Raw genomic sequence first — 25,842 nt, forward strand, 5'->3', positions numbered from 1 at the left:
CGCCTGGGTGGCTCAGTCCGTTAAGCCTCCAACTTCAGCTCAGGTCAGATCTCACGTTCGTGGGTTCAAGCCCTGCGTCAGGTTCTGGGCTGACAGCTAGCTCAGAGCCTGGAGCCTGTCTTCGGATTCTGTGTCTCCTTCTCTTTCTGCCCCTCCCCCTCTCATGCTCTGTCTCTCTCTGTATCAAAAATAAATAAAACATTAAAAAATTAAAAAAATAAATAAAGAACGTTAAAAAAAGTTTGTCTTCTATTCCAAAAGTGTTTTTACTTTAAAAAGTCTACACTTAATGGTGTGTTTATATATTCCCCCCTATTTTATTTTCAATACACCTGATTCCACATATGTAGAGTGGCAGGAATGTAAATTGTATATTTGACTTTTAAAAAATCCAGTTTGATAATCTTTGAGTCTTAATTTTATTTACATTTGATTCCAATTCTAACATAGTTGTGAGTAAATCTACCATCTCATTATAACATTAGGATATTATCTCCATTATCTGACATTTTTACTTAAAAGTTTATAAAAATATTTATTGACATAAAATAGCATATTCCTATATCTATCAAAATATTTGTCTTTTAATCTTTCTATAATTTTATAATGGTTTTACACACAAAATTAAGAGCTGAAAATATCATTAATTATTGTTGCAACTTTTCCCTTAAAGTAAGATTATATAGCATTGCAACATAAGAGATACAAAAAACATTTCCAAATTCCATCTAAAATGCCCTGCTATATTTGACGGTGAAAAGACATCTGGTCTCCATTTCTTCCAAGAAACGTGCTTCATTAATCCTAGGATTTTGGCTGGCCTGGAAATACGGTCAGGCCTTTTCCATACTTCTAATCATGTTTAGTGGAACACAGAAAGTAGAGACAGGAAGACTGTGCATATATAGAACTTCAAGAATTCCCAGGAACAAGTTAATGGAAAATATTATGTGCTTGCTTTACAGACTTTTGAACTTTAAGGTATTTGCAAAGGATGAATAGTTCTGAAATGTAACAAGGAACAATGAAATCCCAGACACATCTTTTATGATCTCCTAAAGGCCAACCCCCCAAAAAATGATTTCTGTCCAGGAGGAAAATGCACTGGAATTTAAAATATGGAAATTCAAAGAAGGTACAAAATTCTATACAAGTGCACCTGATCTTTCTAACCATACAGCAAAATAAATTGACTTCCTAAGTGTTTTTTAATGCTTTTACTTTCTAATCCTTACAGCCATTCCATAAGAAAAATAGTTAGAAATAAAAAAGTCCATTTTTAGAGTTAAAAAGTTTCCTCAATTTTTTCACAATTATTTAGAAAGCAATACACAGAGAGTGTGAAATATTCAGATATACATGGGGAATAAATATTCAAGTCCCAACATCAAGTCCCAAATACTATTAATGTTTGGGTATATTCTTGGTAAGGACACTCTCACTTATACTCACAGATGAGAATGATAGATAGATAGATAGATAGATAGATAGATAGATAGATAGATAGATAATTAGCTAATATTTATTAAGTAATGAATATGTGTTAAGAATTGTATTAAATATTTTAAATGACATCTCATTTATTCTTCAAATAGTCATATTAACAGATTCTATTTTGAATTCTGTGTGATGAAAGAGTAAGCAGACAAAAAGGATTTGAATCATTTGCCAGAGTCATGCAGGAATTAAATGAAGAACTGGGATTTGAACAAAGCAAGAAACTTCAGAAAGCAATGGGTTGTTTCTCTCACTAAACATCTTCTATCTGCCTCTTTCTCACCATATACCTAATTAGATCATTCTGTCCATATTTATTTATCACCATTTATTACTTCATTTGGTTAAAACTCTTACGCATTTAGGTCTAAAATATGTTCATCTATGTTGTTTTGTTCTTTGTACTTGCCAACTACATCTTTTTTCATTATTTAATTATTTTCACCTTACTGTCTCTTTTGTTTTCACTGTATGCATGTTCTTTTTGGTTTTTTTTTTAAATGTTACCTTATTTTTGAGAGAGAGACAGAGCATGAGTAGGGAAGGAGCACAAAGAGAAGGAGACACAGAATTGAAACAAACTCCAGGCTCTGTCTGAGCTGTCAGCACAGAGCCTAACATGGCACTCAAACCCATGAACTGTGAGATCATGACCTGAGCCCAAGTTGGACACTTAACTGACTGAGCTACCCAGGCACCCCTGTGTGCATATTATTGAAGAGTGAATAGTTGATCTTCTTTTTGATGAATCCACTGTTATTTGTGGTCATATGTACAATGATTTGTATTAGTTCTCCAATATCCTTTCGTTGTTTTTTAATTTCCTCATATTTTCCTTTTTTTGGTATAGTCACATGAGGGCTGTAATTAGCAATAATAACACTTATCTTTTTAAAACTGTTTCAAATAGAATTGAAAATAATTTTTGGCCACGACCTGTATTAAGAACATTTTTTTTCAGAATATGTGTGGACTGATACTGTTTTCCATGGTGTTGTTTTCATTATAAATTAAATCTTTGTCTCTAGTATTTATCCTCTATCTGTCTAATCTATTTGTCATCTATCTATCTACTATCTATCTATCATCTATCTACCAAAATCATCATCATCATCTATTGTCTATCTATCATCTATTTATCATCCATGGTTGGTCATCTATCCATCTATCAACAATCTTTATCTATGTATCTATGTATGGGTATATCTATGTATCTATGTATCTATCTATCTATCATTTGTTTATCTGTTTGTCATTTATCATCTCTCATCTATCATCTTCTATCTTGTCCTCTAGCTATGTTGCTCTATCTACACAGGCAACAGTCATGTGTTTCATTTCGATCTACTAATCTGACTCACTCAACTACTCTCTGCTGCTCAATTCAGTTAGAATGTCACAATATCTGGGTAGGGGAGAATGTGTGTACTTTTGAAAAGCATTTAAATTCATTTACACGTTCATGACATGAATGTAAGCTAAATAGGCTCTTCATAATGTTAGCTGGAGAATATTCAAAGAAGATGAAATAAACTGTATTATAGAGGTCATGGTTCAAACAAAGAAACCAAGAAACTTGTTTTTAAAACAATCTGAGAAACAGAGTTCTGACAGATTAGTGCAATTATATGATGAACAGTTTTTTAATGTAGAAAAGAAATTATAATTATTAAGTAAGAAGTATCATGCAATTAATTGGCACAATAGGACATCCTAGAGTTTTTGTTTTTGGGTGAAGAGAGTTGGCATTTGAATTGAATTTTTAAAGATGGATACTCTTTTTTTAAATTTTTTAATGTTTATTTATTTTTGAGAGAAAGACAGAGTGCAAGCTGGGAAGGAGCAGAGAGAAAGAGGGTGACACAGACTCCGGAGCAGGCTCTGAGTCACCAGCACAGAGCCTGACACGGGGCTTGGAACCCATGAACTGTGCGATCATGACCTGAGCCAAAGTTGGACGCTCAACTGACCGAGCCACCCAGGTGTGCTGAAGGATGAACACTGTTTCTCCAGGGACCTGGGTCTGACGTATAACCATTTTGAAGTATGCCAGGTGCCATCTTAATTTAGATGAATTTCTAAAGAGGCTTCTATCAGAGACATATTTAATTAATTTTCATAATCACATCATCAGATTTTTAAATTAGTTGAGTCAATTGTCCAAATGGACTCTTAACATTCCAACATTTCAGGTTATCATGAGCCAATTCCTTAGCATGATACACACTACAGTCAAAAGAGTTCACCTTTTGCTTTGTAAGCATCATACCAGCTCGACATTTTCTTCTTTGCCTTTTTCTGTGAAGAGGTTTAAGTTTCTTTCAGAGGTTGTTTAAGCTTCACCAAGCCCTTCCCACTGTGACTTTTCCTTCACTCGCTTCCATTTCCCGGGAGGAACTTTCAGCATCTGGTTCTGAGACAGGGTACACTGTGTTACCTTCCTAGCAGGGGCTTCTTGCTAATAAACAGTAATCTACAGGACATTTGAAAAGCTTGCATTTGGTGCCTCTAAGTGAATTTCTTTTCTTTACACTAACAGTTTACAAGTGCATTTCTTGTTGAAACATGCCATTGGGAAAAACAATGTGTTTTGCTAATGCTTTAGGCTCTTTAGAGGGTAACTTCTGGGCTTTGTATGCATGGTTTAGTTTATATGTTTTCATAGGGGAAGCAAACAGAAAATCTGTTCCTGTGTGGTGTTATAAATTTAGTCCCAGAAAAACTTAGAGTTGATCTCTTTCCTAGTAACTTCAAAAAAATCCATATTAGAGCAAATTAGGATGAATGCCATCTTACCTATTGATGAATCATATGGTTAAAATTGGAATAAGATTATTTTAAATAAAAGAGTTGTTTTTTCCTTTAATTTTTTATCCTCTCTCTTTAGAGTATGATATAAATGATTACAATGTTGTTTTTATTTCTAATTTTATAACTTTTTTCTAACTAAAAAAGTTAGAGAACAATTTTCAGAATGGACCATAGTGGTTGATGGTACAGGAGAGTGTGCCATTAATTTTTCGTCTATGTTGGAAAACATAGCAGTAAATCTTTACAAAGAGCACTGCTCATACTCATTAACTGAGAGGTTCTGTCCTAGTTGGTAAAGGAGAAAGTTGTTTTCACTGTGTTATTACCTTCCTTAATTCTATTCATGAAAACCAAAAAAATTAAAATAAAGAAAACATAAACTTGAATTTTTCATTTCTCCTTTGTCCCAACAATGCCAAGTACAGAATCAAAGCCATGCACCCAAATACGGGCTTACAGACCTTCAGAATGAGAAGGGATGTCAGAGATAAAATACCTCCCAACACCAAATACAGAACACTAATTTTGCTACACATCTGGTCAGCACACCACACAGCATTATGGAGGTTTAGGAGTCCTGATGAACCTCCCATATAGTGTTGCCATGTTGTACTTTCTATTGATTTATATCCCATTTAATTCTTAATTAAACATGAGACAGAGGATGAGTAGGAGAGGGGCAAAGAAAGAGAGAGACACACACAGAATCTAAAGCAGGCCTCAGTCTCTGAGCTGTCAGCACAGAGCCCGATGTGGGGCTTGAACTCAAGAACTGTGAAATCATGACCTGAGCTGAAGTTGGACACTTAACTGACTGAGCCACCCAGGCACCCCAAGCATCTGACTCTTGATTTCAGTTCAGGTAGTGGTCCCAGGGCCATGGCCCTGAGTTGGGTTCTTTACTGGGGGAAGAGCCTGCTCTCTCTCTCCCTCTCCTGCTGTCCTTCTCCTGCTCTCTCTCAAAAATAATAAATAAGAAAAAAAGATTTAAAAAATAATAGGCATTATCTTTTGTATCCATCATATTATACAATATTTCTTTTATCATTCTTTTGTCCTAGTTTTCTATTGCTGCTATACCAAATCACCAAAAATTTAGTGGCTTAACGCAACACAAATTTATTATCTTATAGTTCTGGATCTAAATCTGACATGGACATCACTAGGCTAAAATCAAGGTGTCCACAGGGTTGCATGTGTTTCTAGAAGTTGTCAGGAGATGTCTGACCCTCTAGCTTTTTCAGTTTCTGCAGGCTGTCCAAGTTCAGGAGTTGGTGCCTTCACTCCATCTTCAAAGCCAACAATGGGCACTCCCCTAGCATTTCTCCATTCTGATGCTACTTTCAGGGTCCCGTAATCTGCTCAGACCTCCCCTACACCCCTCTTCCACTTTTACAGACCCTTGTATTATGTTGGATGCACCCAGGTTATCTAAACTAGGGTGAGCTCCATTTAAGTTCAGCTCATTCTCATGCTGAATTTCCCAATAAAACATAACATAAAATATTCACAAGTTATGAGAATTTGCACAGGAAACATGAAGGTAGGGAAAGAGATGCAAAAGCTTTCTCATTGACCTACAAGCTCAAAATAAAACTGGGGAATAAAATTCAAGTAGCACAAATTAGTATTTTATTTATAATCAGTTTAATATATGAACTTTTTTCTGTCTCAAATACTATGAGCATTATTTCTTCTACCACACCTTTCCTTTTTTTCTGGAATTTCTCATTTATTTTTCTTTCTTTGTTAGCATTTACGACAGACTGAAGATTTCCAACCCCTAATTGCTTCCTCTATCAAATCCATCTTTTTTCCAGAACCATCCTTCCTGTGGGTCTCACAGTATAAATGATCTAATGATTAGAAATATCCTTTATTTGAGTAAGAAGTGTTGCCTTAGAAAGTAGAGATTCAAGTTTGATTCTGTTGCATGAGATAATTATAAATATCCGATCACAGCTGGTGATTCTGTGAGTTAGGAAGAGCTACATACTGAAATATATATCTTTAAAAGAAGTATTCATTTCTCAACAAATGGTCTGTCCTTTGGAGGGTAAGAAGTGAATCATATAATTCTGGATTGTGGAGAGATCAAAATGTGTTCAAGCTGTTTAGTCTCAGACAATGCTCCTCCTCTAGGATTAACTTAGAGGTTATTAAATCGGTTTCCAATGGATATACTTATGAGTCTTTAAGTAAAACTGAACTTGACCCCGTTAATAATAGCTGAGTTGGCAAACGTTGGTGGAAAAGAAACCAAGGTTGAGACATTATTTGAGTCTCTGGACACCGTACGTTTCTCAGCCAGCGAATCCTATTTAGTTAACTTGCCGCATTTTCAGAACTGTAAATTCTAGAATACTACCAAATACTTTAGGGTGGTAAAAGAAAACTTAAGAAATATTTACAAATTTCCCACTTTTACTATTATCATTGCCACAGAGATGGACAGTTTAAGGCAAAGTCCTCAAGAGCAGCGACATGGGACAAATCATACTTCATTCTCTGAGAATGGAAAATAAAAGTTATTCCACAACCATGGAAACCCCATTCTTCTGCTCCTTTAGGGTTATCTAAGTCCATATCATGTTAGAAAACAACACACTCGTTCAGTTTTAATAAAAGCTTCTAACCAATGCTCTCCTGGATGGACTAAGGATTCCATTGAGATTTATGTAAAAATACATCAGAGAAAAATAAAATGAATTCTTAAATGGCTAAAAGAAATAGGGGCTGAAGTAAGAGTCAGTGTGCTCACCTATAAATTCTGCTCCCCACACTACAAAAGCTGAAGTTAGCCTTTTATCTCTTGAGTCTGCTTGGAGACAGAAGCGCTATGTTTCAATCCACTATTCCTAAGTGCTCTGAAAAGAGATCGCAGCATATTTTGTTGTTGTTGTTCTAGAATGCCGCTGTAGAGTATTCCTCCAATGGCAAAGTCACTTTTTGCAAAGTGTGCGAAGCAATTTGTGCACACATGCAAACACATGATACACAGTACAGACCTTTACAAATATGGGGAAGACAAATTTGTGATTGCGATTTCATATTTCATGCTGCCATCCGTTTCCAATTTGGGCTTTTCTGGCTTATGTGCTAAACTCATCTTGTATAAATATATTTTTTTACTGCCCCATTGTAGGTTCACATTTATTTTGTCCCAGCAGCCTACTGCACAGCCAGCCACAGAAAAGATGGAATTATCTTGTCAAAAATTATAACATTAAATTACTCTCGGGGAGCCTGCAGGTGCAAAACAAGTTGTTTTTTAATGCAAATTTTGGAATTCTAATCCAAACACAACCTTGCTGCATATGTACCACAGACTAAAAATAAAACTGATGCATTCAAGATTGTGTGTGTTTGTGTATGTGTGTATGTGTGTGTGTGTAAATCCAACTCAGTTAAAAGCATTCCTTCTAGATGAGAATAGAAATATCTTTTTTTTAAAGTGTCCTGGATCTTGGTGAATTATACTTAACCATTCCCAAGAGTACATTGAATATCAGTAAAATTATCTTTTATAAAATCAGAATATGAAATCCAACCAATTATCCTTAACAGTAAAAATAATCCAGCAAATCCTGAGATAAGAAATATTATCCAATGGACGCCACATTATTTTCATTGAAAAGCACTGACTTCCTTTATAGAGTTTTTCTGCAAAATGACTAAAAGGTTTTGGTGCTTGTGAAATTATAAAAAGGTAACCAAAAATGCGTGTGTAACTCACTCTCCTGTTATAAATCTCACTTCATAAAAAGTGAGATATCTAAGTGATGACAACTCCTGCTTTTCTTTCTTTATGATATAAGAATAACTATAAGAAGAATTAATATTAATTTTATGAAGCTATTAAAAAAAACTACTATACAACTTTCTAGAAATCAATCCACATTGTTATACAATCTAGATCGTGATGTTTGCATGTATTTAACCCCACAGTTACCTGCAGTGTTATCTGGTGTGGGTAGAGACTTTAAATGAGGAAACTTGAGATATGGGTTTTTTTCCATCTCAAGGGTTACCTTCATCTACTTTCTCAAGGCACCTGAAGGTAGAGTAAGAGAGAAAAGCAGTTGAGCCTTCAAAATTCAAAATAGTAATCGGCAGAAGGAAATAAGGATTTAGAGAAAAGATTGTCAGAAAGTAAATCTTCAAATGAGGTATACACATACTTGTGTAGGTCTGTCTGATTTTGCAGAAAGGGATAAGGTGCTTGGTTATAAGAGAAAGGGAAAGAAATATGACATCAATACATTTCCTAAACTCCCAGGGAATGGAGGTTTGATCACCGAAAAAACCCAAGAGCAACTCACAAATATGATAAAAAATCATTTGCAACAAACATAGAGATCAGTACATAGTACTATGCCAAAAATAAACACATGACTTCTGTTCATTAAAAGAACCTTAAAGAGAGTGAGAACAAAGGAATTCATAAGAATGAAGGCAACAGGATTCGGGGGAATGATGACTTTGGAGCACTGGGGAAGAAAAACCATCATATTGTTGTCTCTCATGATGCAATTAGGAGAATGTCTTCTTGGGCGAAGCTTTTATTTGGACTTTTGGTTCACAGGAGCTTGCTACATTGAACAAAAATGGAACCAAATAAACAAGGGGAAACTCGACACATTTTATTAAGAGTGTGGGATGGACAGAGAATTGTGTTTGTTTCCATTTTCTGCCCCTGAAGCCAATAAAGGAAGGAAGAAATAAAAATAAGTAAGTAAATCACTTGAAACAATAGCATGATATCAAGGTCTTGTAAATGCTTCTGAGATAATCAGTAAACTGAACAATAAGTATTAGAGAATTACCCAAAAGACAGCGAAATGAGATTAGGATACAAAAGGTATGAAAGTAGTTCAGAGAAATAGGGAAGACAAGTGAGTGATCTTTAATAGGAGATTCCAGGACAGGATGGAGATGGGGAAAGGGGGAGGGGCAATATTCAACAGGAGAAAAACAGTACATTTTTCCAAACTTGATAAAAATGCATGATGTTCAGACTGATGGAATATATTAATACTCAAGGTAGGATAAATAAAATGTGCCCTTAGAAAGAAGTTGCAGAACATAAAAAACAAAGACAAAAATCTTTCAAGTAAAGAGAAAGAAAAGAGGAAATGATTCTTGAAAGTCTTTTAAAAAAAAAAAATTAAGCAAACTTCTCAAGAGCAAGAAACCACAGAGATGTCAAAGGAATATCACCAAAGCATGGAGGAAGAAAACTAATTACTGAAGATTCTCTATTCTCTGCTCATTAATTTCTCTTTCATGTGTTCAGTTAAATTAAAGGTAATTTTCAGGCAAATAACTACTCAGAGATTTTTTTTCCTCCAACAGACATTTGCTAAAAGAACTGTGAACTATGTACTTCAAGAGAAGGGAATGTGATCAAAGAAGGAAGCAGGGGGTATAAGAATCAATGGTAAGCAAATAAATTAGAACATTTACAAAATTTACCACATCATAACAGTAAGGAAGTCTCAAAAAAACCCAAAACATAGATAACATATGGATAATTTCTACACATGATTTAATGGTATCAGAAAACAGTAAAAAAAAAAATTAACTACAATCATGTAATACAAATAAAAGCTAAGAAATAGAAAATAAAATAAACCTTCTGAGTTACTAAGGAAGAAATAATGTACTGTTCAGACTGAACAGTACTGCATACAAAGCACTTAAAAATCAAAGAAAAAATATAAGCCATTACTAAGAAGGAATTTTGGTTCAATGCATATACCAAAGAACAAGAAAGACTGAAAATTTATACACAGTTTTTCAATATACAAATGACAAAACCAATGAAATAGGAATCTGAAGAAAGTGCAAGAAAGAAGAAAACATCAGAGTAAGATATGAGGTAATAGGAAAACAAGAGAATAATTGCTCACATCAACAAAACAACAGATGATTTTGGAAAAATGAATAAAGTAGATAATAGATCCAGGGAAAAACATATACATAAAGAAGAAACATAAACAACAGATCAGTAGATTTATTTTCATTTTGAAAATTAAATATAAAAAATTAATGAAGAAAAAATAAATATATATATTTCCTCATATTCTCTCTCTCTCAAAAATAAAATAAAATAAAAATATATACCCAACACTTTACATTTACTTTTTACAAATTAAATTATTTTATATATCCTTATCTTTAAAATATTTATTCTGATTTTATCAATTATATTAATATTTTTATTCTGAGATCATGTTCTTTCTAAATATCAGTAATATACACTTTTCACTCTTGAAATTATGTGATGATGATGTTTTATTTTCATACTATTATTTGTTATAGGAAGAATCTTATTAGCCACCCTCCTTCTCATAAATAAACTGACCCATGTGATAACTGTCTGAGAACCATTAGTGTAAAGCATGTTAGCAACAGCCATGAGGAAGCCTTGGAATTGGTGGTGGTTATTGAGGGGTATATCCCCTGAAAATCTGCAAAGGAAAGTTCATAAACTTCTCAAGACATCACTTGTGTGGGAAATACAAACAATGACCATTAGCCACAGGGGGAAAATAACGTTTGTTTTCCTTCATAAACTTTATTTATTAAGTGTAATTTTGTGGGCTTTATACTTTACACTTGCAATATTTAACCAGTGAGTATATTGTATTTATGAGGAATAAAGTCAATTCTTTGCTAAACTCTAGTTTTATTAACTGCTTCATCTAACCAAGAATATTACTGTTTTGTGCCTAGGGTTTCTACAACAATATTTTATTTTTTAATAAAAAATTAATGTTTACATATTTTTGAGACAGAGAGAATGAAGGAAGGTCAGAGAGAGAGGGAGACACAAAATCCGAGTCAGATTCCAGTCTCTGAGCTGTTAGCACAGAACCTGATGTGGAGCTCAAACCACAAACTGTGAGATCAGGACCTGAGCCAAAGTCAGATGTTTAACCAACTGAGCTACCCAGGTGCCCCTGTACACAATATTTTACAATAATATAAAAAATAACAAGATAAAATATATTTTTGATATTCAAACTTATACTACCTCAAATATTATGAGGATTTTACCTCTGTTTGCTTATATTTCAACTTTTCTCTTTCTCTTTCTTCCCCCTCCTCCTCTCTTTCCCTCTCTCTCTCTCTCTCTCCTTTCATATCTGTAAAGGGAATCACTTCTTTGAATCCTGGAGGCATGATTGTCTTTCCAAAATTGTCTAAATTTTCTTCATGTTCTCTGAGTTGTGGGCTCTAATACAGACCAAAGCTTCCTATTGTTTCATACTTACCAACCTAGGTATTAACCTTGAACAAGAATAAATCAAGAACGGAAACAAGTAATGCTATGTAATTCTGGCCAACAAACATAAGGGGACCCAAAATCAGTTTATCAATGGTTAAAGAAAGCAAATACATATAGTAATAAGAGGAGAGGTAAGTCTGGGTAAGCTTCAACTCTTTGCCCCAATATTTAGGCTCAACATATACTTTTTGTCCTTTAGGACAAGATTTGAGAACATATGGTTTATACTATTCAGAAAATATGCTGGATTGTTTGTCCTCTATTTAGCTGCAGTAAATCATTACCAAAATAAGAGCTTAAGTTAACAGCCAAGTCGAAAACTTGGTGAAAGTATTTCTCCCCTCCCCCATAATGGTGAAAGACTATGGCGTACCAAATACACACAGAGATGTGTTCCTCATAGATTTCTGCTCACTATGGAAGAGCATACACCTGCCATGCTGACCAGATTACCTATGGAGATAAAAGAGGCTTAATCATTTGGTCTGTGGTGGCTCCACTCAAGGACCAATTGGATAAGCATTTGTGATGTTCAGAAACTTCAGAATTCCAGTGTAGGGCTTACTAGAGTGGAAAGCCATTGGAACGTTTGCTGTCTTGTGCCTGGCAAAGAAAACATCTCTCCGTGCACATCTGGAACAGAGATTCATTGCAGAACAAGCATCCAAATGCTCAAGATGGAGCAGAAAGGCAGTGAAGCCGTCTATCTCCAATGCTGCTGTTCTTCCCATCATGGTCTTCCAATCTTGGTGTGAGTCTGCTCCCAACCCTCACTCCAGCATGACCAGTGTGTGGGGATCTGAAAGAGAAGAGAGTATAGTACTATTTAGAAATCATCAAGGAAGCAAAAAGCAAACTATACCATCAGTGAGAAAGAAGTGAAGAACTTCACCGTGTGTGCTTTTATGAGGAATATGGGAGATCCCTCCATGCAGTATTTGGTAAGAACCTGATATAAAGCATGTTGTGAAAAGGTGAACATCTGAGCCAACCTAATTTCTCAGAAAAGAAAAAAAAATCAGGGGCACTTGGATGGCTCATTTGGGTAGGCATCCGACTTTGGCACAGGTTACAATTACACAGTCTGTGAGTTTGATCCCTGTGTCTGGCTCTGGGCTGACAACCTTGGAGCCTGGAACTTGCTTCAGATTCTGTGTCTCCCTCTTTCTCTACCCCACCTCTGCTGTCTCTCTGTCTTTCTCTCTCTCTTAAAAATAAATAAGATTAAAACATTTAAAAATTAATTTTTGGTATTTCTTGGACCTTACCTGCCCAAATAAATGGTAAATTGACAAGGGCAACAGCCACAGTTTAAGAAGGGTGTGGTGACCTGGAGCTAAAACTCGTTTGCATTGAGAATCTGCATGAACCCAATGTGTAAGCCACCTTCAGTAGCCAATGCTCCAGCTAAGAATAGGGCAATGGAGAATGGATGTAGAAAGGAGATCAGAGAAATATTAGTTGCAACTCAGAAAATAGAGATGGCAGGAGCTGCAGCTCACTGCCTACTTTTCCTCTTGTCCATTTCCCCATGAAAACTAACCCACTGGAATCTAGAAGTTTCATTTTTACATGGGATAAGTGATTAGACTAATGAAATGAATCCAAATGTCATAGGTCATGGGCTATCATGAATTTAGATCTCCCTTTCAGGATTGAGACACTTATTTTTACAGTTGGCCAGAATCTTGGCTCCTGACAGCCCACAGCTGGCAGCTCACAGATGAGAGCCTCTTGAGATATGACTCTCAGCGAAAATGCAGCTGCCTTTTCCAAGGTTGTGCTCCTCACTGGGACAGCCTAAATCCAAGGAATGGTTGACACACCGTTGTGCCCCTCATTGAGGCAGCCTATATCCAATGAATTGTTGGTACAAGCTTGTGCCCTCCCTGGGACAGCCAATGAAACAAATTGATACAGGTGCCCTCAAGTCCAGAGAACGCAATAGCAGACAACTCCAGAGACCCTTTCGGCTTCGGGGCTCCTCATGGAATTGGCTGGCATCTTTGTAATGACTATCACAATCCAGCTATTCTTTCTGCCCTAGCCGACTTCCTTTATTCTGTTAGGGTGGTACTCACAGTAAAATTCTACAATAATCTTCTAAACATGAATTTTTGCCTCAGAATCTCTTTCTTCATAACCTGATATGATAGTATATTTACCCATCTGCAAAAGAATGAAGATGAACACCTTTCTTACACCAACTGGATCATGGCTTAATATAATATCTAAAGCCATAACCTGCTTAGAAGAAAACACAGGAATAAATGGTTGTGACTTTGAGTTAGGCAAGCCTTCTTAGATACGAACCCAGAAGTACAAGTGAGAAACAAGATAACAGACCATCAAATTTCAGAAATGTTGGGTTGTGAAAAGACAAGCCACGGAGTGGTAGGAAATATTTGCAGATCATATATTTGATCTGACTTGTATCCAGAGCACATCAATTACAACTCATTAATAAAAACACAAATAGGCAAAATACTTGTACAGACATTTTTCAAAGGAGGTATACAGAATATGCCAGGTGAACACATGAAAAGACACTCAACATCAGAGTCACCAGGGAAATATGAATCACAAGCACCATGAGAAATCATTTTTATGCCCACCAGGATGACCATAATCAAAAGATGGGATGATACTAATAGTTGGTAAGGATGTGGGAAAATTAGAATGCTCACACACTGCTGATGGCAATATGAAAAGATTCTTTCAGAAACCCCGGAACACACTCAAAAGTTACATACTTACCATAAAATTGTTTTGAAAGTTATATACTTACCATATGACTGAGCAATTCTACTCCTAGTTATAGGCCCATACAAAAACTTATACACAAATATTCAAAGCCAAAAAATGGAAACCATATAATTGCCCATCAACTAGCAAAAGGATAAATAAAATCTGATGTATTAAACAATGGATTGAACATTATTTGACAATAAATTAAGAAAGTATCAATCCATGTTACAAAATGGATTAACATTGAAAATATTATCCTAAGCAAAAGAAGATAGTAACAAAAGAACACATACTGTAGAATTTCATGAAATGTCAGAATAGACCATCTATAGAGACAGAAAGTGGACTTGTAGGGGGTACGTCTGGGTGGCTCAGTCGGTTAAGTGGCTGACTTCAGCTTGGGTCATGATCTCACCGTTTGTGGGTTCAAGCCCTGCGTCAGGCTCTGTGCTGACAGCTCAGAGCCTGGAGCCTGCTTCAGATTCTGTGTCTCCTTCTCTCTCTGCCCTTCCTCTGCTCACACTCTGTCTCTCAAAAATAAATAAACATTAAAAAAATTAAAAAAAAGAAAGTAGACTTGTGGTTGTCTGGAGTAGAAATAGCTGTGGGCCATGCACATTAACTGCTCATGAGCATGGGGTTTCTTTTGGGGGTAGTGCAAGTGTTCTAAATCTGGCTGTGGTGATGGTGGCCCATTTCTGGGTATACTAAGAAACATTCAATGGAATGGTTTACATGGATGAACTGTGTGAATATGTGAATTATATCACAATAAATGTTATAAAAGTTCATCTAGGGGCTCCTGCGTGGCTCATTAATTTATGGTCGACTTTTGATTTCAGCTCAGATCATGGTCCCACAGACTAAGTTCGAGCCCCATATCAGGCTCTGTGCTCATAGCATGAAACCTGCTTCACATCCTATGTCTCCCTCTCTCTGCACGCCCCTGTTCACATTTGTGCATGTGTACATGCTTTCTCTCTCTCTCAAAAATAAATAAACTTTAAAAAAGTTTTTAAAAATGGTTCATTGATTCCTAACTGAAGTGTTCAATAAGTGGCAGAATATTTAGTTTCTAAAGCATTTTGAACATTGCAGTTTTAAAATGGAGAAACTATAAAACATCAATACATTACAACATTTAATTCTAAATTCAGAATTACATTTTTACAGTATTTATTTATTTTAGAGAGAGACAGAGTGGGAGTGGTGGAGGGACAGAATGAAAGAGAGACCCAGAATTTGAAGCAGGCTCCAGGCTCTGAGCTGTTAGCACAGAGCCCAAAGTGGGGCTCGAACACACAAACTGTGAAATCATGACCTGTGCTGAATTCGGATGCTTAAATGACTGTGCTACCCAGGTGCCCCAGAACTACATTTTGAGTATCTTGAATTGTGGGAATATTTTTTTGATGGAGCTCCAATATTTAATTGGATAAATTGACAGACTATACTGCAATTGTTCAAATGAGAAAAACTATCAGCTGGCAGCATTTCAATTTGAATAAATGTTCAAAAGAGTGATGGAAACAAATCTTTAATGAGGTTTTCTTATAAAAGAACATGTGTTGAAAATTTAATTCGATTGCAGGCAAAAACAAATTAAGAAGAAGAAAAACAAAAGATAGCACCTACAATTTTGCCTGGAACACTTGCAAATTGTAATTAAAAGGAAACATTATAATTGAAAGTGATATCCAAAAACGTGAATTTGCTGTAAGCTTATAGAAAGTATATTTTCTTGGTCCAACATATTACATTTTACCAAAAAGACTCAATTGAACATGCCAACAATTTAAAGTATATTAGCTGTCTAATGCAACTTTGAATAAAACTGCATAAAATTTTATGAAATTATAATTATGAAATTAAGATACTAGGCGATAGAATTTAGAAAATATCAGCAATGTGGTGATTATATCTGTATATAGCCGTGTGCATGTCTGTATCTATAGCTATACTTCTATCCATATCTGGGTAAAAAATGAACTTAGGTAACCATGTACCAAGAAGTATTATTCCCTTTACCTTCTAAAGAACATGTGCAGAAAAATCAATATAAACAAGGTTTTTAAGAAATCGTTTGATTTAATGCATATAGAATACATTGTTTTAATTTTTAGAAAAATGTTAAAAATATATATAAAAATAATTATTTACAGAAAGAGAGAGAGAGAGAGAGAGAGAGAGAGAGAGAGAGAGAGAGAGATGTGCAAACCAAGAAACTGACTCAACTCTAGAGAGCAAAATTGATGGTTACCAGAGGGGAGGTGGGTGGGGGTTGGGCCCGATGAGGTAGGTGACAGGGATTATGAAAGGCATGTGCCCTGATGAGCACTGTTGTTGAATGCAAGTATTGAATCACTACCCTGCATACCTGAAACTAACGTAACTGCATGTTAACTATACCAGGATTAACATTTTTAAGTTACATGTAGAGAAATAACTATTTTAAAGGATCACCAATACAAAGTACTATCTTATTGAAACCTAAATCATTATTTAAAAAATCATTTAACTTTATTTTAGCATGCCTCTTTCTAGTACCTAACATGGCCTCCGTCTTGCTCTTGTCTTCAGTAGCTAAAAGATTCCCCCTTCTTAACCAGGTCCCACCCTCCCTAATATCTCTGATAAACTGGTAGACACTAGGCTTTTCCTGTGACAAGAAAACCATGGTTATGTTACATGAGATTCCATAACGTTTTTCTATTTCAAAATTTCTAAGGGCATATGGGTGGCTCGGTCCATTTAGCATCCAACTTTGGCTCAGGTCATGATCTCATGGTTTGTGAATTCAAGCCCTGCATCAGGCTCTGTGCTGACAACACAGAGCCTGCTTGGAATTCTCTCTCTCTCTCTCTCTCTCTCTCTCTTTCTCTCTCTCTCTCTCCCACTCTCTCTGCTCCTCTCCCCCTCCCTCTCTCTCAAAATAAATAAATAAACTTTATAAAACATAATTTCTATCTCTCTTTTTTTTCACTCCTAAAAGAGGGGCTTTTGGTCCGAGGGTTACATTTCTCCATGTTTCTTTGATCCAGTGATTCCTGCCACTTTGACAACCCTGTTCTATTAATTATCCCCTTCCCCCCTTACAGACTGCATTGTGTGCTACTCATTTTCTCAACTAACTTCTTCAGACATGCCCAATTTTCTTTGTTAAACACAAGCAACACGAAACAAAACAAAGGAACATCACCTGTCCTTTGCAGAGATGCTCCCCTCCTGTCATGCTAAGTGCTTCTTCGATCATCTACCATTGATCTCAGAGATGAACTTGAAGCATCCATGTTCTGCAAATCCTCACCTACCTAAATTTGTTTCCACTATGGATCCCCTGCAATTAGTCACTCTAAATAACGCTCCATTTTCCTGTTTTCATGTTTTTCCCACCTGCTACAATACATTCCATTGCCTTCTCCACCCTTCTTTTTTCCGCAGTTTTATTGAGATATAATTGACATTCCATGCAGTAGAGGTTTAAGGCGTACACCATAATGCTCTGACAGGTATATTGTGAAATGACCACTAAGTTTAGTTAACATACTTCATCTCCTATAGATGACACATTTAAAAGAATTTTTTTCCTTGTGATGAGAACTCTTAGAATCTATTCTCTTGTCAATTTCAAATGTAGTGTACGGCATTAACTGTAGTCACCATGCTATACATTATATCTCAGCACTTATTTGTCTTAAACCTGGACATTTGCGTCTTTTGACCAATGCATCCAATCTCCCCTCTCCCATCCCATGGTACCCCGTTTTATCTCTTTTTCTATGAGTTTGGCCATTTTGTGTTTTGTTTCATTCTGTTTTCTCAGTCTTTCTTTATTTTTAAATTTTTAAATGTTTATTTAATTATTTTGAGAGGGAGAGTGAGAGAGCTAGCACAGGAATGGGAGAGGGGGAGAGAGATGGGGAGAGGAGAATCCCAAGCAGACTCGATACTATCAGCACAGAACCAATGCAGGGCTCCATCTCATGAATCACAAGATCATGACCTGAACCAAAGTCAGACGCTTAATGGACTTAGCCAGCCAGGTGCCCCAGCTGTTAAGTTTTATATAGACTGTTCTTTGAATGTGGTTAATGATTAAGGAGTCAGTGCAAAAGTTAAATCAGAAGGGAAATGCCCTTCCAGGTGCAGGAGTATTCTGAACACATTTGCTCACTTTCAGATACACATTAAAATTACCAACATATAAAAACCTTAGAGGGAAGATAGGCTTCCAAGTGCACTAGGAGGAGGTCCTCTAATCTAATTAATCTCATTAGTGGTAGTGGTTCTAGGAAGGCCATAGAGAACACTCAGGCAGAACTTCAACTACTATGGAAATGATAAGGTTTACAACAATGGTTCCCAAAGTGTGGTCCAGATAAGCAATGTTACCATCACATGGGAACTTGTGAAAAACACATACGTTTGAGCCTGCCAACACTTACTGACTCAGGAATTCTGGAGGTATGCCCAGCAGTCTTCTTACATGCTCAACAGTCATTCCAAAGCATTCTCAAATCACAGGCACTGGTCTGAAGACCATGGCAGAATCTCTTACGAACACTGTTTCAGCAAGAGTTGAAAGTGGGCATAGGTTGAATGAAAGATAAGACGATGAAAGATAAGGTGGCAGTGTTCAGGTATGTTTTCACTGTTGTTCATCAGTCAAAGCCATGGGAAATTGCTTCAGGAGGTCTCCACCAACATAAGGCACACTGCTCCACATAGAAATCTGGCTCATTTCCAAGGAGACCTAAGTATTGGAGACCATTACAGACAGAAAATCCAAAAATAATTTGAAGTAGTGTGATCTTGCCTTTTATATGACTGAGAGATTATGAATTATTATCAGTTCCAGTGAGAATATTTGGCTACTTGAATCAGAAGTCTAAACCATATTTATGTTGAGGCACCTGTGTGGCTCAGTTGGTTAAACATCCAACTCTTGGTTTCAGCTCAGGTCATGATCTTGTGGTCCCTAGGTTTGAGCTCCACGTCGGGCTCTGTGCTGACAGCACAAAGCCTGCTTGGGATTCTTTCTCTGCTCTCTCTATCCCTCCCTCATTCACACTGTCTCTGTCTTTCTCAAAATAAATAAACTAAACAGAAAATCATATTCATGCTTATTGCATTAGCAAGTTAACTTAACCAAATTTATCCTTAAAAATTTATGTTAAAATTATATCCAGGACATGTATCATCATTTATAATAGCACAATTTAGAAATTACATAAATATCTTACCAACAGAAGCTTGGCCACAAAAAATGATATATGCATGCATTAGCATACTGAACACCACTGAAATTAAATTCTCAAATAATTTTTAAATACATAAGGGATCATCTTTCATGTCGAGATGTCAAAAGATAATGCAGGAACCACATCTTTCTATGTTGTGGGTTTAAAATTGTATATGCATGGGTGTGTAGGGGCAGAAAAAGGAAAAATCCTCCAAAAAGTAGTGGTGGTGATGATTAAGAAAAGGAATTGACCTTTATTTTTATTTATATTCTTTAAAATACCTTATGTTGCATCTCTCCCCAACTTGCTTTATGATAATTAATTTACTTTGTCACTGTTCTCATGTAGTTTTTATTACCTTTATTATTTTAGTTTTTTATTGATTTCATTTTCTCTTTTTTATGATTTTTGTTCTTCAGCTATATAGGTGCCAGTTATTTAACTTATTTGAAATTATCTATTGTGTTGGAATCAAATATGTCTTACCAGAGACATTTTGAAGAAAGAAACATGAGAATGAACAAAGCATCCATATAAAAAATGATTCTAGGGGAAATTAAAATAGACACCAGTGAATTAAATAAATGAATCAATACTTGAAAGAATAGGTATCTTGAAAGAAAAAGAATTGTAATCAAATTCTACTTGAAGAAACTTTCATAAAATTGAAAAAAGAAACTGGCTCTGAAAGAAAAAGAAAAGAAACTGGCGTTGAAAATTAAGAAGTATTTCAGGAAAATTTATTAGTGAAGATTTTTTAATATTTTTTTGACTTTCAAGAATAAAGAAAGACTCCTGGGAAAATTATTTTCAGACAATTCCATATCAGGTTTGTTGTGAGTTTCTTCCCTACCCAATGTCAGGAGAAAATGGATTAAACCGGAAGGAGATAGTACATGTGGGCCAAGGGCTTGGCCCCGGGAGTCTTATAGTTCTTCAAGCAATTTGGATTTAGTGTATACACAACAGTGAAATATAAATGCTTGCAGATCCTTGTTTTATCTGGTTGAAGATGTCCAATGTATCGGTATTATCCAGCTCAGCAGAGGCTGTGACAGAACCTGACCATTGACCAGCCTCACAGGCACCTGCTGGCTGTGCCTTTCATCAATCCAGACCACAACTACTGAGGGAACACCCACTGTTCGTCAGGCACTATTTTATATATGGGAGATATAAGAGAAGACAAGACAAGATTCACGACCTTTTGGCTCTAGTATTCTAGCAGGGAGCTTAAAGAACTGCAAATAAGTGTTTCTTAACTGTAAAAAAGTACTTAAAACTACCAAAACTTCTACTTTTCACTGGATCAAGATAATGTCAGATAACTCTTGGAATATCTGAATAACATAAGTGTTAAGAGTTGAGGATTCGCATTTAGATTCCTGATGTGTTTCAGCTAGCACTAATCATTACTAGCAGTGTGACTTTTGGCAAGTTATTAACTAATTATATTTCACCAATAAAAGTAAATATCTCATGATGTTCCTTCAAGAATTCAACCAGATAATATACATGAAGTGCTTATACCATTTCTAAATATATATGTATAGGAATATTACTATTTAAAAAAGACTAACATGACACGTTAAAAATAATAACATGAAAAATTAGAAAATGGATTTCTGATATTGTCTAAAGCAACACTTTAGTTTCCCTCTAATTCTCTTCCCATGTTGGTCTGGGTGGAAAAAGAATGAGCAATGCATGAAAGGGGGTAGGTTCCTGGGTGGGTGGGAGCACCTCTTTCTCATACACAATCTAATATGCTGCATACGGTTTAGTTAACTTGCCCTGACATGAATAAAAATCATCCACAAATCATTTGTATGCTCCCAAGGAAACAAAAACAAGAGGGTAAATAAATATACGGATTCTCACACTTCTTGAACCACTGCTTTCCTACTGAGTATAAGCAGAGAGCTAGAATATGCTACCAGTCCCAAAAACCCAGAAAGGAACAAAGTCTAATGTAAATTATAAATGGTAGGTTTTGATTCTGGAGTCAAAATAGAACAGTTGTGGAGATCTCTGAATGATTCAAGTGTCAACAGTGTTTACACAGACAGCAAGGATGGTCCATCATGAAAGGTAAAGGGATTGGAGTACAATTATAACAGTTTTCCTAACTTCTAGTTATAGCCTTCTGGATTCCACAGGAGATTGAGACGGCTGGTGCATTCCTTGAGTATAAGCAGCGCCCAGGGGACAGCTTCTCAGCTGGTTCAGAGGTAAGGCGCAGGAACCTGTAACCATGTAGAAAACAAAATAGATAAAGTCAGGGAACGCCCAATATGAACTTAGCTTAAAGACGTTGGCAGTTTAGTTCTGGTGGGAAAGGTGTTCGGTGTGGAGGGCTGGGCTATGGAGAGGGGAGTCAGAAGGTGTTTGGGGCATAGGAGAATCTGGGGTAGCATGAGGGGCAACTTCCAAGAATGAGAAAGCAAAGAGAGTATGACAATGTCATGCTTGAGGTTAATGTGTTAGACATCATTCAGGCTTAACTTCCAAGATCAACTCTGCTTTACGATTCTGTGCAAGTGGTTTAGTGTTTTTACAATTGTGAGATTTGCCTATAAGGAATGCCACTGCTTCATAGACTTTTCATGAATAAATGAGTTGATGTATCATGGCCAGAGAATATAATGGTTCCCATGCAGTACATGCTCAATAAGACTTAAGTGAGTGCCATATTGGAGGCACTGGGCACTAACTTGTGTCTTTCCTAGTGGTAAATAAACACGTCCGGTAAAATGGAGGTAACCCAGTCCATTCCAGATGTGGACACTGCCCCACATATGGCATAGTGGTATTACCCTCTTAAATGTCTTCATTTTAAACCTGTGCTCTGCCAACAGTAACGTAAGGCCTTTTCAGAAGCCTGTCCTTGGCAGGTCTAGCTTTTTAAGGGCGACACCAGCAGCATGAAGGAGGCCTGGAAAGGCGGTACAGAGAGCAATTCTATTTCAGAGAAGTTGGTATTTGACAAGCATCTGAAGTCCCAACTTGGCTCTCCAGTGAAGGCTAATCATTTCCCTGATTGCTTTCTAATAGCTCTGAGATGGAGCCCAGAGGGCTGCTAGCATGGAAGCGCCAGCCTTGCTGCACAGGTGACCGCTGGCTGCAGGCTCAGAGGATGTCTGCCTCAGCAGTGATGGCAGCAAACCACATGGAGGCTGAAGTGAGTCCCGTCACATTTACAAAGTGAAGGAGTTGTCTTCCACCTGTTGTTTGATGACACTGTTTTTTTTGTGTTTTGTTTTGTTTTAGTTGCAACCTTCCCTTTGTTGTATTTATTTACTGGAGTCATAACTCTGGAAGAAATAGAACAGGTTTCGTTGCCTATCATAATTATGACACTTCAGAGACATAGAGATCCATAAGGGTCACACAAAAACATTAAACAAGAGGTGACGTGTTCTATGACCCTGCTAAGGATGAGCTGCAGGCTTCTTAGGAAATAACGTTGAACATTGATGGCTTCACTTTGCTGGAGATCTAGAGCAACTTCTGGTAATAAACTCTACCACCAGTAAATCAGTGTCAGGGTTAACTGGAAACACAGGAAGACACTTCAGTGCCTTACTAGGAGACACAAGAGGCTACTTCTTGCTCTCACTTAAACCATTTCCAAAGTTGAAAGAGCACCTTGTCACAGTTCCTGAAAGCCTGGAAATAACAGAGAAATCCCTTTCATTTCTAAAAGAGAGCTCTTGATTGAATTTCAAATGTGCCATCTATATAAAATATACATTTTTAATGTGTGTGAAATGATTTATTTAGCCAAAATATGTAGGCATCATTAACATTACATGATATATTCCAGTTGTCTACATTATTTGATAAGGTTGATGATTTGCATTATTTTTTGCACTATGATATTCAAAGAGAAAGACAAAACAAAACAGCCTTTTTCTAGACCACTGGAAAGCCACAGAACTGTTTTCCATCATAAACTGATGGTTTGGTCACATGTTTGGGGTCTTTGATGATATCCACTTCAGATAGCTTTCAGTTACCAGAAAGCATTCTTTTTCTTGGCCACAATTATAAATCTTATCCAAGAAGAGGTACTCTGGTACTTTTACCCTTAAGCAAAGAGCCCCCACTAATAAATAGTCTTAGTTTTCAATCATCGGTTCATCAATGTGAGGCAATTTACTAAAGTTGTCCACTAGCAGAACATTTTGTTCATCATAACATCTCAAATCGCTCTACTTTAAAGATTAATTCCTACCATGATTCTTAATTTATTTTATTTTTATTGAAAACATTTTATAACATTTATTCATTTTTGAGAGACAGAGAGAGACAGAGCATAAGCAGGTGAGGGACAGAGAGAGAGGGAGACACAGAATCCGAAACAGGCTCCAGACTCTGAGCTTTTAGCACAAAGCGTGATGCAGGGCTCAAACTCATGGACTGCGAGATCATGACCTGAGCAAAAGTTGGAGCCTTAACTGACTAAGCCACCCCAGGTGCCTCTAATTTTTTTTTAGAATGTGTATGGAAATCTCTTAAGGTACTTTTTTTTGTTTGTTTTTGAGATTTACACACACAGAATGAAATTATTTTGAACCAAACTGAATGGATCCTTTGCTAATGGAGTCTTCTGTGGAGTCAAACTGATACCTAGCTTCCCTAGTTTCAGTAAATACTGTCTTAAATTCAGACATAAAGGAAATATTTATAATTTGGGAAAATAACTTTTTACTTCTCTGGAAAATAAAAATCAATAAGAGAAACAACTCACTAATCACATCAAAAAGAAGAAAATAGTAACATTATACTTTTTAATTTACACTAAGGGAAGTATGCTTGTAGTCAACTGTTCCAAACACATTGAATCAAATGGTCAAATATAGGCAATTTCATGTGGCACAGCCTATCTTCACTGTTCATGAGAGCATTTACTCAGAGCAGAGCTCAAAAATACCTGTTGACTGCAAAAGCAGATGAAAGAGCAAATGTATTCAGCACCCATCTCTCAAAAGTTTCCTGAAATACAAAATTAAAAGGATACATTGATTTTCATGAGCAAATTTCATTCCTTTTCCAGTTTTTCCCATGCTCAGTTCAATCTGTTATTGTTGTTTTGGATTGCATTTTCCAATGCAGAACTTGCAATTTTATTTTATTCATTTATCCATTCATTTCTTTGGAGAATCTTGGTTGATTGCATGCTATACCAAGAGGCAAAGTGGGGTGCCTACGTGGCTCAATTGGTTAAGTGTCCAACTTCAGCTCAGGTCATGATCTCATGGTCTGTGGGTTCAAGTTTCATGTTGGGCCTTGTGCTGACAGCTCAGAGCCTGGATCCTGCTTCAGACTCTATGGATCCTGCTTCAGACTCTATGCCTCCCTCTCTCTCTGCCCCTCCCCTGCTGTGCTCTGTCTCTCTCTGTGTATCTCAAAAATAAATAAATATTTAAAAAATTTAAAAAAGAGTATAGAACCTCTTGGTACTACCATGTTGGGTGTTGAAAATATCACAGAAAATAGGATAATTTTGATGTCAGTTTTCATGGATCTTAAATTCTAACACAGACAAGAAAGGCAACAAAGCAATACATTAACCTATATTTATGATTAGTTCTACATACAGAGAGGTATATGAAAGCATATGAAAAAGAAACTAATATAATCTAGCGAGCTATTAGAACTTAAAACTGGAATAGGAGTCATAAAGAAGCTTGGAATACTGGATAGAAGCTGAGTAAGGTCGGTGTAGCTCAGACACAGAGGGCAATGTTGAACTGAAATCATGTAAGGTGGGCACGCAGTCGGGTGTCAGATCATGCAGAGCCTTCGTGATCATGATGAGAATGTTGTGTTTTATGCTAATAGCAACGGGGATGTGTTAAAGTAGATAAACAACAGCGTATCACTCAATAAATTAAAGCTATTCAAGAAAACTCAACTTTTTTTTTATAGCAACGAAGAGTTAGATCAAAGAGTATATACAAAATAAAGTACCGACTCAGAAAAGATGGAGTGAATCTGTCATCTTTCAGGACTTTTATGTTGAAAGCCTTATCCCCAGTGTGATGGTATCTGGAGGTAAGGTCTTCAAGAGGTGATTAGATCGTGAGCTTAAAGCCTCATGAATGGTACTTGTGCCCATACAGAAGAGTCAGACAGCCCTTACCCCTTCCACCATGTGAGTACACATTAAGAAGATCCTCCCTATGAACTAAGATTGGTTCTCACCAGACACGTAGTCTACCAGTGCTTTGATCTTGGACTTCT

General features: G+C 36.4%; 1 long non-coding RNA gene across 3 annotated transcripts; it reads right to left on the minus strand.

The window, feature by feature from the left end:
• Positions 1-3,693: 3,693 nt before the first annotated feature.
• On the minus strand, positions 3,694-25,842 carry LOC115306137. 3 transcript variants are annotated; one of them, XR_003915208.1, is made up of 7 exons: positions 25,804-25,842; positions 24,530-24,591; positions 21,724-21,839; positions 12,168-12,401; positions 11,976-12,055; positions 8,261-8,362; positions 3,694-3,910 (listed from the first exon to the last, which is right to left on the minus strand). It is a non-coding gene; the product is annotated as an uncharacterized LOC115306137 (long non-coding RNA). The 3 variants fall into 3 exon arrangements; XR_003915207.1 differs by lacking the exon at positions 3,694-3,910 and having other exon boundaries at positions 8,234-8,362; XR_003915210.1 differs by lacking the exons at positions 3,694-3,910; positions 24,530-24,591; positions 25,804-25,842 and adding an exon at positions 25,570-25,615 and having other exon boundaries at positions 8,234-8,362.

This window comes from Suricata suricatta, chromosome 2, assembly GCF_006229205.1.
Source record: "Suricata suricatta isolate VVHF042 chromosome 2, meerkat_22Aug2017_6uvM2_HiC, whole genome shotgun sequence".
Lineage (NCBI taxonomy): Eukaryota > Metazoa > Chordata > Mammalia > Carnivora > Herpestidae > Suricata > Suricata suricatta.